Source organism: Dipodomys merriami, unplaced genomic scaffold (genome assembly GCF_024711535.1).
Source record: "Dipodomys merriami isolate MVZ:Mamm:240054 unplaced genomic scaffold, mDipMer1.0.p SCAF_1311, whole genome shotgun sequence".
NCBI lineage: Eukaryota > Metazoa > Chordata > Mammalia > Rodentia > Heteromyidae > Dipodomys > Dipodomys merriami.
This window is the reverse complement of record NW_027202618.1, coordinates 178,629-189,610: the sequence shown is the minus strand read 5'-3', so window position 1 is coordinate 189,610 and position 10,982 is coordinate 178,629.

Here is a 10,982-nt window from a genome sequence, read left to right as displayed (position 1 = left end):
TAGATACAAGCTGGGCACTGGTGACTCACACCTGTAAATGTAGCTACTCAAGAGGCTGAGATCTGGGAACTGTGTTTCAAAGCCAGACTGGACAGGAAAGTCTGTGAGATTTATATCATCTCGAATTAACAATCAGAAAAACTGAATCAAAGAGGTAGAGTGGGGGCTGGGAAGGTGGCTCAGTGGTAGAGCACTTGCCTTGCATGCATGAGGCCCTGGGTTCGATTCCTCAACACCATATAAGCAAAAAGAAAAAAAGCCAGAAGTGGTGTTGTGGCTCAAGTGGTAGAGTGCTAGCCTTGAGCTGAAGAGCTGAGGGACAGTGCCCAGGCCCAGAGTTCAGGCCGCATGACCCGACCAAAAAAACCCAAAAGAGGTAGAGTGCTACCCTTGAGCAAAAAAGCTCAAGGGACAGCACCCATGAGTGGCAACAACAACAACAACAACCAAAAGAGAACTTGTTAGGGGAACCTTCTTGAAAAGCCTTGAGGTGAGACAGGCCATTTTTTGGGTTGCATACATGTCATCCTGTTTAGCCCCAGGAAAGTTTTGCTATAGAGAATGCTCACCTCTGATTGTTATCTTATATGGTTAGCTTGTGGTGAGCTTTGTCCCCACCCACAACATGGTTTTTGCCTTTAAAAGCTTTGTGCAAGCTCTGTTCTGGGCTGCAGGTCTTTGGGACAGGAGTCTACCTGTAGTCACCGACATTTTACTGAAGACTCCCAGCCAAGCGCTGATGGCTCACACCTATAATCTTAGCTACTAAGGAGGCTGAGATCTGAAGATCACAGTTCAAAGCTAGCCCAGGCAGGAAATTCCGTGACACTGTCACTGTGGCTCAAGTGGTAGAGCACTCATCTTAAGTTGAAGAGCTGAGGGACAGTGCTCAGGTCCAGAGTTCAAGCCCCACAACTGACCAAAAGAAAAAAAAAAAGATTCCCAATTTGACCTCTCAAGATGTGGCTTCTCTGTATCTTGCAAACTATTCCCATATAATAGAATCCAGTGACCTCCATCTCTTCCTTGTCTCCCCTCCCCCATGCACTCTTACCCATTTGTCCTCTAGGAAATTTAACTGGTCATGCATGCCACTACAGCCATCTCCACAAACAAAACCTGCAAAAGAAAATTCAAAATAATCTTCTATTCAGAAACCTGACATTTGACATATGTGGTTGTCCCTCAGGTATATCATTCAAGTTACAGCCTGATGGTAGAACGAATTGCTGGTGTACTACTGCATAGGAGACCCTAGGTCCAATTTCCAGCTATTCCACAAACCAGCTCCAGCCTCTTGTCCCTATAAACCAAATAAAGACACACAGTGAAGATGAGAGAAAGGAAATTTATTACCTTGTAGACAGGGGGGAAGACAGCACTTCAGCCCTTCTTCAGAAATATAGACAGGATCAGTAGCTTTGAATACATAACTGGGGGAAGGGGATATAAGAACTACAGTCTTCAAGCTATATCCTGGTACCTCATATCTGTAATCCTGGCTATTCAGGAGGCTGAGATCTGAAGATCAAGGGTTGAGACCAGCCCCGGCAGGAAAGTCTGTGAGACTTTTATGTACAATTACCCACCCCCAAATGAGGAGTTGACCTGTGGTTCAAAGTACTAGAATGCTAATCTTGAGGAAGGGACAATGCCCAGGCCCTGAGTTCAAGTCCTAGGACAAAAAAAAGAGTTACAATCTTTGGTCAAAATTTGGTTTCTTTCTCTCATACAACTTTGCATAACCTTTGAAATAAAAAGCTATTTTAATTAAGTCCTATCTCCTTGTATTAGTTACATCCTGTTACAAGTTCCTGCTTTGGCCAGCTTTTATGGCTTTAAATTTTTTCCTTTTTAGTTACATTAACTACTGAAGCCACATTGCTAAAGTTTTTTCCTCTTTTTAAAAAAATTTCTTTTTAAAGAATAATCTTTAGGTAGTTATGCATAGGAGCTTCCATTTAATAAGTAAATACAATACGTTTTGATCAGCGTTACCTCTTGAGACAAGGAGAGGGAGACCCCAACACGTCAACTTGAAAATTGAGACTCAGAACTGAATTCAGTTGGTTGCAGAGACATGAACTGCCTGGCTGGTTCTTACACTTAAAGATGGGAAACCAAATCCAAATTGATTACATATAAATCAGTCTCCGCTCTGTAATTTAGAATCATTCATCTGATAGCCACCCTGCAAACCCCAGATTTCTTCTCCCAATCTCTCCCTTCAGTGTACTTGACTTGAAACAGTTGCATGCTTATTTGATGTGAACAGAAATGCAGTGGCTCCCACCAGTAATCGTAGCTACTTAGGAGGCTGAGCCAAATTATAGGAGTCTTTATTGTCACCTCGGCAGACCAACAGATGCACAGGAGTATATATGTCTGAAATTGTGCTGTCCTGAGACATCTCAGAGTTAAGTCTTTCAAAGAGAAAAAACACATCTTTTTTGGCAAGCAATGCATAAGACTTTTTTTGTTTTATTTTACAAAGCATATACAGACACCAAACTTAGCATTATCAATAAATTTAGACTTACTTCCCAAATATGGGGTGGCTGGAATACTTTCAGGGAAGGGAAGGAGGAAAGGAGAGAAGAAGAATAGAAGAAGAATAGAAGAAGAAAAAGAGGAGGAAGAAGAAGAAGAATAGAAGAAGAAGGAGAAGAAGAAGAAGAAGAAGAAGAAGAAGAAGAAGAAGAAGAAGAAGAAGAAGAAGAAGAAGAAGAAGAAGAAGAAGAAGAAGAAGAAGAAGAAGAAGAAGAAGGAGAAGAAGAAGAAGAAGAGGAGGAGGAGGAAGAGGAGGAGGAGGAGGAGGAGGAGGAGGAGGAGGAGGAGGAGGGGAGGAGGAGGAGGAAGAAGGAGGAGGAGGAAGAAGGAGAGAAGGAGGAGGAGGGAATGGAGGAATAGGTAGAGGAGGAGGAGGTAGAGGAGGAGGAGGGAGGAGGTTCTATCTCTGACCTGGCCAAGCAATTGCCCCATTCACAGACCTGGAGAAACTGCCCTTTTAAGGTCCTGGGAATGTAAAGGCTTACACCTTTACAAATGCATTGCCATTCTGAACACAGAGAAGGTCTGTGCAGAGGTGCTGAGGGAAGACGGAATGGATTCAATCCCTTCTCCCCAAACATTTCTACTTCTGGAGTTCACAGGAGACCTTAGGCGTTACAGCCATTTAAAGTGAGCTGGCCAGAGAGAGAAATCCGATAGCACAACTTGAGAAATTAATCTAAATGTTAATACTCCCACATCCCAGAGAAAGAATGCACAGATCAACACCCCTCTCCTAGTCATGGGTGCCTAGACACCTTGAGCTCTTCCTCTTCCCCAGTACCTCCCATGCCACTTCCTTTGTGGTCAGGGAGTGCTTACAATTCTAGGCCAGTTCTAATGGAAATTGAGGTATGTGTGTAGTGGAACCCCTTGTGCCTTTAGCTTGACCTTTGGGCAATAAAGTCCTACTAGGGCCTCATGCACACAGGTCACATCTCATTCATATACTTACATTATGGGATAACAATTTTACACATGCACAGATTCTCCTCTAAAAAAAAATCTTCCCAGTCATGATCCCCTCCTCTGCTATAGTTACTAAGAATTCCTCCCACATTCCCTGGGTGGTAGAAAGCAGAAAGTCCTCCTTGGGTTTCCTACTCTGATTCAGGAACAGATAGTTCCCCTATGGTCCTTTTTCAAATTGGAAAAAGAAAACATTTTATCTATTTAAATTTGAATTGTAACTACATGTTAGTTCCCACAGTCAAATACCATTTATTAGAGTTATTTCACTAAGCTGGAATTTCACCTCAGCCAATTCAAGCACTCTTCTGTCTCAGGAGTAAAGGCAATTATAACCACCATACCAAAAGGTCATTTTTTAAACAGTCAACATCATCATTCTAATTATTCAGTCAACAATAACAAAAGGCACACTTTCACAGTGGGCTTTTATAGCCAGGATATTATTAAATGTGAATCCCAAAAGGGCAAATTCATAGAAGGAGGAACATATGTTGTATTAAAACAACAGTAATTTGTTGACATATTCTGCACACAAATGATGTACATTATGCAAACTAATTTGGCTTTGGTGTTAGAAAAAGATTTTTGTAAAATGGGGGAATATTTGTTTTTTCCATAATAGAGTTTGAACTCAGGGTTTTGTATTTCCTAGACTGGCATGATACTACCCAACCTGCCTGCCCAGATTTCCTACTGGTTGCTGTGAAGCATTGGGTCTCACTTTCCACCCTGGCATGATCCATAGACAGATATGCCTACTTTTAGCTATCATCAGCTGTGTGCCACCACATGCAGCTTCTGCTTAAGTTGTCCTCAAATCACAATCCTCCCATACTCAGCCTCCCACATAGGGAACTTTTTCTGCCCCATAGATATTAAAATATTTAAAGACGCAATTTATTTCTTGCATTTCCTAAAAGTGATTACAGGCATATTAGATGTTAATTTCTGTAACATTATACTTCAAGTCTTCTAGAAAAGCTCCTTTGCAAAAGGAGAGAACACACCCAAATTAATAAACTCAGAGATGAGAATGGAAACATCACCACGGAAACAACCAAGATTCAGAACATTATAAGGGAATAATTCTCAAAACTTTATGCTAATAAGTTTGAGAACTTGACAGAAATGGACCTTTTCCTAGCAAATATTGACATGCCAAAACTGAACCAAGATGAGTTAAACCAGCTTAACAGGCCCATATCAAGCATTGAAATAGAAACAGCAATAAGAGACCTCCCAGCTGAGAAAAGTCCAGGACCAGATGGTTTTACAGCGGAATTTTACAAGGCCTTCAAAGCAGAGCTCACACCAATACTCCTCCAACTCTTCAATGAAATTGAAAGAGAAAGCTCACTATAGAACACATTCTATGAAGCCATCATAACCCTCATCCCAAAACCAGGCAGGGACTCATCAAAGAAAGAGAACTATAGACCCATTTCTTTGATGAACATTGATGCAAAACTTCTCAACAAAATTTTGGCCAATCGACTTCAACAATTCATCCAAAAAATCATACACCATGATCAAACAGGATTCATTTCAGGGATGCAAAGCTGGTTCAATGTCCGCAAATCAATTAATATTATTCATCACATCAACAGGAGCAACAATAAGAACCACATGGTAATCTCAATAGATGCAGAAAAAGCATTTGACAAGATCCAACACCCCTTTATGATGAAGGTTCTGGAAAAATTAGGAATCCATGGATCATTCCTCAATACAATAAAGGCTGTATATGACAAACCTACAGCCAGCATTATACTCAATGGTGAAAAACTAAAGCCATTTCCTCTTAACTCAGGAACAAGACAAGGATGCTCACTCTCTCCACTTCTCTTCAATCTAGTATTAGAATGCCTAGCTACAGCAATAAGACAAGATGCAGACATAAAGGGGATCCAAATAGGGAAAGAAGAAATAAAACTCTCCCTCTTTGCAGATGACATGATCTTGTATTTAAAGAATCCCATAGACTCCACTCCCAAATTACTCAAGCTGATTCAAAACTTTGGCAAAGTAGCAGGTTATAAAATTAACCCCCAAAAATCAATGGCTTTTCTGTATGCCAACAATGAGAAAAGTGTGGCTGAAATTAGGAAAGCAACTCCATTTGTAATAGCCCCACAAAAAATAAAATACCTAGGAATTAATTTAACTAAAGAAGTGAAGGACCTCTACGATGAAAACTTTAAAATCTTGAAAAAGGAAATCAACACAGAACTTAAAAAATGGCAAGACCTCCCATGCTCCTGGATTGGCAAGATTAACATCGTGAAAATGGCAATACTTCCCAAGGCTATCTACAAATTCAACGCGATACCTATCAAAATTCCACCCTCATTCTTCAAGGAAATAGAAGAGGCAATCCAAAAATTCATATGGAACAATAAAAGACCCCGAATAGCAAAAACGCTCCTCAACGGAAAGAACACTGCTGGAGGAATATCAATACCAAATTTCAAACTCTACTATAAAGCCATAGTAATCAAAACAGCTTGGTATTGGCATAAGAACAGACCTCAGGACCAATGGAATAGAATTGAAAACCCAGAAATGAACCTACAGACCTATAGCCATCTAATCTTCGATAAGGAAGGTAAAACAATAGAATGGAAGAAAGACAGCCTCTTCAGTATATGGTGCTGGCAAAATTGGTTAACTACATGTAGAAAACTAAAGCTAGATCCTTATATATCACCCTGCACCAGAATCAACTCCAAATGGATCAAAGACCTTGAACTCAAAGCAGACACTCTGAAAACATTACAGGATGGAATAGGAGAAACCCTAGGTCTCCTTGGCTCAGGCCGAAATTTTCTGAATAGAGACCCGGAAACACAACAAATCAAAGAAAGGTTGGACAAATGGGATTGCGTAAGGTTGCAGAGCTTCTGCAGGGCAAATGACATAGCTAGCAAGATCAATAGAAAGCCCACCGATTGGAAGAAGATCTTTACTAGCCATACAACGGACAAGGGTCTCATATCTAAAATATACTTGGAACTCAAAAAATTAAATCACCCAACAACAAATCCTCAAAGAAACAACTGCCCAATAAATAAGTGGGCGAAAGACTTAAAGAGAAGCTTCTCTGAAGAAGAAGGATGGCCAATAGACACATGAAGAAATGTTCAACATCCCTAGCCATCAAAGAAATGCAAATCAAAACAACATTCAGATATCACCTCACTCCAGTTAGAACAGCAAAATCAAGAACTCTAACAACAACAGATGCTGGAGGGGATGTGGACAGAAAGGAACCTTACTTCATTGTTGGTGGGAATGTAAACTTGTTCAACCACTTTGGAAAGCAGTATGGAGGTTCCTCAAAAGACTTCACATAGATCTCCCCTATGATCCAGCAATCCCACTTTTGGGCATTTACCCAAATGTTTACAAACAAGACCACACTAAAGCTACCAGCACAACTATGTTTATTGCAGCATTATTTACCATAGCTAAGATATGGAACCAACTCAGATGCCCCTCAGTAGATGAATGTATCAAGAAAATGTGGTATATATACACAATGGAATTCTATGCCTCCATCAGAAAGAATGACATTGCCCCATTTGTTAGGAAATGGAAAGGCTTGGAAAAAATTATATTAAGTGAAGTAAGCCAGGCCCAAAGAAGCATAGGTCCCATGGTTTCCCTTATTTGCAATATCTAGTATAGGTATGAGTCAAGCGGAAAAGGTCAGATAATGTGATATTAGGAAAATGAACCCTTAAATATGTATTTTAATGTTTTCGTTTCTTTCATGCATGTGTTTCTAACGCATTTATAAGATTATTTCTTTGTTGCTTTGTATGTCCCTCCCCCACAGTGTAACCCCCGCCTTCACTATATTTGATGTCAGTATAACATGTGGAGGAGATGGGGACAAACAAGTCGTTTAAGGATTCAGGTGGACCTGTTGCAACAATGAGAAGTACAAAATGTCATGTCAAAACCAGCTTTACAATGTCGGTGTGGGGGGGGAGGGGGGTATGATTGGGTGGGGGGAGGGGGGAGGCTGGGAAGGGAGGTGAAGGGTAAACAAAGGAGGAGGCTGCAATGCTTGGTAAGAAATGTACACATTATCCTGCCCATGTAATTGTAACCCCTCTGTACAGCATGTTCTCAAATAAAATAAAATAAAAAATAAAGAAAAAATAAAGAAAAGCTCCTTTGCTTAGCAAAAATAAAAATAAAAAAAATCCTTTCTTGTCATCCAAGCCTAGTTTGTCCAATATGGTAGCCAATAGTCACAAATACCTGGGGACATTTAACATGTGACTGAATTTTATTTTATTTTCTGTTGATTTACCTTAAAAGTTTTAAACAAGGGCTGGGAAAGTGGCTCAGTGGTAGAGCGCTTGCCTTGCATGCTTGAGGCCCTGGGTTCGATTCCTCAGCACCACATAAGCAAATAGAAAAAAAAAGCCGGAAGTGGCGCTGTGGCTCAAGTGGTAGAGCGCTAACCTTGAGCTGAAGAGCTGAGGGACAGCACCTTGACCCAGAGTTCAGGCCCCAGGACTGTACCCAAAAAAAAAAAAAGTTTTAAACAAGCCCGGAGCTAGTTTCTCATGCCTATTAGTAGTCCTAGCTACCCAGGAGGATTATATCTGAGGATTGTGGTTCACAACCAGTCTGAACAGGAAAGTCCATACAACTCGTATCCCCAATTAACCAGAAAACCAGAAGTACAGCTGTGTGTCAAAAGTGGTAGAACATTAGCCTTGAGTGAAAGAGCTAAGAGACAGTACCTCGGCCCTGTGTTGAAGTCCAACTAAAATAGAACCAATCTAAAGATTTTTATTGAACTTAGCTATGGTTTTCATAGTACATTATTTCTTTTAAACTGTTGAAGATTTAGCACCTAAATTAGGCTGCTGAAAATCCATTATCCGTACTGCAGGTTTATTGTAAAAATAATGAAAAGCATCTTAATGTTGTACTGGTAATTTCTAGAAATAGTAACACTTGCAATCAGTTGAGTTGAAGAAAATAGTCTACTGAAATTATTTTTCTATGTATCTTTTCAAATTTACAAAAAGGTGCTAGAAGGTTTAGATAAAATCTAATGAGACATGGTATCTCTAAGCCACTATTTCTGTTTAGTTCAGCTCATTTTACAACCTAGGAATACCAACTGAGTGATGTTCTAATCTTTATAATAAAGATTCTAACAAATTTACCCTTCCCACAGACAGTATTTAAACACTGAGCCAAATAGAGGATAAAAGATTTTAATTTGGGGCTGGGAAGATGGCTCAGAGGTAGAGCGCTTGCCTTGCATGCTTGAGGCTCTGGGTTCGATTCCTCAGCACCATATAAGCAAAAAAAGAAAAAAGCCGGAAGTGGCACTGTGGCTCAAGTGGCAGAGCGCTAGCCTTGAGCTGAAGAGCTGAGGGACAGCGCCCAGGCCCAGAGTTCAGGCCCCACGACCGGACCAAAAAAAAAAAAAAAAAGAAAAAAAAGATTTTAATTTTTGTTCCCATACCGGGGCTTGAACCTGGGCACTGTCTCTTAATTTTTTCACTTTTTTCACTCAAGGTTGGTCCTCTACCACAGCTCCATTTCCAGCTTTTTGGTGGTCAACTGGAGAGAAAAGTCTCATAGACTTTCCTGCCTGGGTTGGCTTTGAATTAAGATCCTTAGACCTCAGCCTTCTGAGTAGCTGGGATTATAGGTGTGAGCCACCAGCATTCAGCCACAAAGGACTTATGAAGACCTTAGAAATGGCCAAAATGATATTTTTTTAAAGAGAGAAGTAGTTAGACTATGGGAGAAGGAACTTTTCTGGATTTAATCCTACCCAAGGCATCACTTAATCTGCAGGACTCTGACTGGACATAATTCAGAGAGTCCCAGGCAGGAGACCTGAAAGGATAAGGCTGGAGTAGGGGGGTGGGGACCAAGGGGTTGGGGGGGCTGGGAGGAGAGCCTGCCTGAGCTGCAAGAAGGTGACAGAAGCTGCTGGAACATAACATACAGGAAGCTGCAGGAAAGGGAGGCCTTCCCTCTGCATGTGAATGTCACACAGTGGGAAGCCCCAGGGTTCACAGACTAAAACATCTGTGAAGCTGAAGACACTAAGCAGAGATCTTACTGTCTATGCACTAGAAGAGACAGTTATATACTAATAAAGCTGAAGACAAAAATCTTGAGCTGGCTTCAATGTATATGTGTGATATTTGTTGTTGAACTGGGTGCTATCCCTGAGCTTCTACTAGCTAGCTCTCTACTACTTTGAGTCACACCTCACCACTTCTGAAAACATTGAACACTGTTTTGTGTGTGTGCCAATCCTATGGCTAGAACTCAGGGCCTGGGTGCTGTCCTTAAGTTTTCTTACTCAAGGTTAATGATCTACCACTTGAACCACAGTAAAAGCAAAGTCATTTCTGGCTTTTCTGATGGCTAATTGGAGATAAGAGTCTCATGGACTATTCTATGCCTCCATCAGAAAGAATGACATTTCCCCATTTGTTAGGAAATGGAAAGGTTTGGAAAAAATTATATTAAGTGAAGTAAGCCAGGCCCAAAGAAGCATAGGTCCCATGGTTTCCCTTATTTGCAATATATAGTATAGGTATGAGTCAAGCGGAAAAGGTCAGATAATGTGATGTTAGGAAAATGAACCCTTAAATATGTATTTTAATGTTTTTGTTTCTTTCATGCATGTGTTTCTAACGCATTTATAAGATTATTTCTTTGTTGCTTTGTATGTCCCTCCCCCACAGTGTAACCCCCGCTTTCACTATATTTGATGTCAGTATAACATGTGGAGGAGATGGGGACAAACAAGTCGTTTAAGGATTCAGGTGGACCTGTTGCAACAATGAGAAGTACAAAATGTCATGTCAAAACCAGCTTTACAATGTCGGTGTGGGGGGGGAGGGGGGTATAATTGGGTGGGGGGAGGGGGGAGGCGGGGAAGGGAGGTGAAGGGTAAACAAAGGAGGAGGCTGCAATGCTTGGTAAGAAATGTATGCATTATCCTGCCCATGTAATTGTAACCCCTCTGTACAGTATGTTCTCAAATAAAATAAAAAAAAAAAAAAAGAGTCTCATGGACTTTCCTTTCCTGGCTAGCTTTGAATTATGATCCTCAGATCTCAGCCTCCTGAGTAGCTAGGATTACAGGTGTGAGCCACTGATGTCCAGCCTAAACTAAAAAACAAAAACAAGCAAAACACCACATACTCATTCTATTTTAGAATTAGATATTGATGATAGAAAGGTAGAAAAATTCAAGATCTGTGTCATTGTAAGGAGTTCATGTTAATGAACTGACTCTCACTTGGTTTGGAACAAAGAAAACATCCCTGCCCAGTCAGGATGAGAGAATGATGACCATGGAACATGTGATATGGAAGAGGAACATAAGCCAGCCTTTATCATGAAAGATCACACTTAGACATTGATGGAAGCCGAATTCATATTACACAATTTCAATCTTA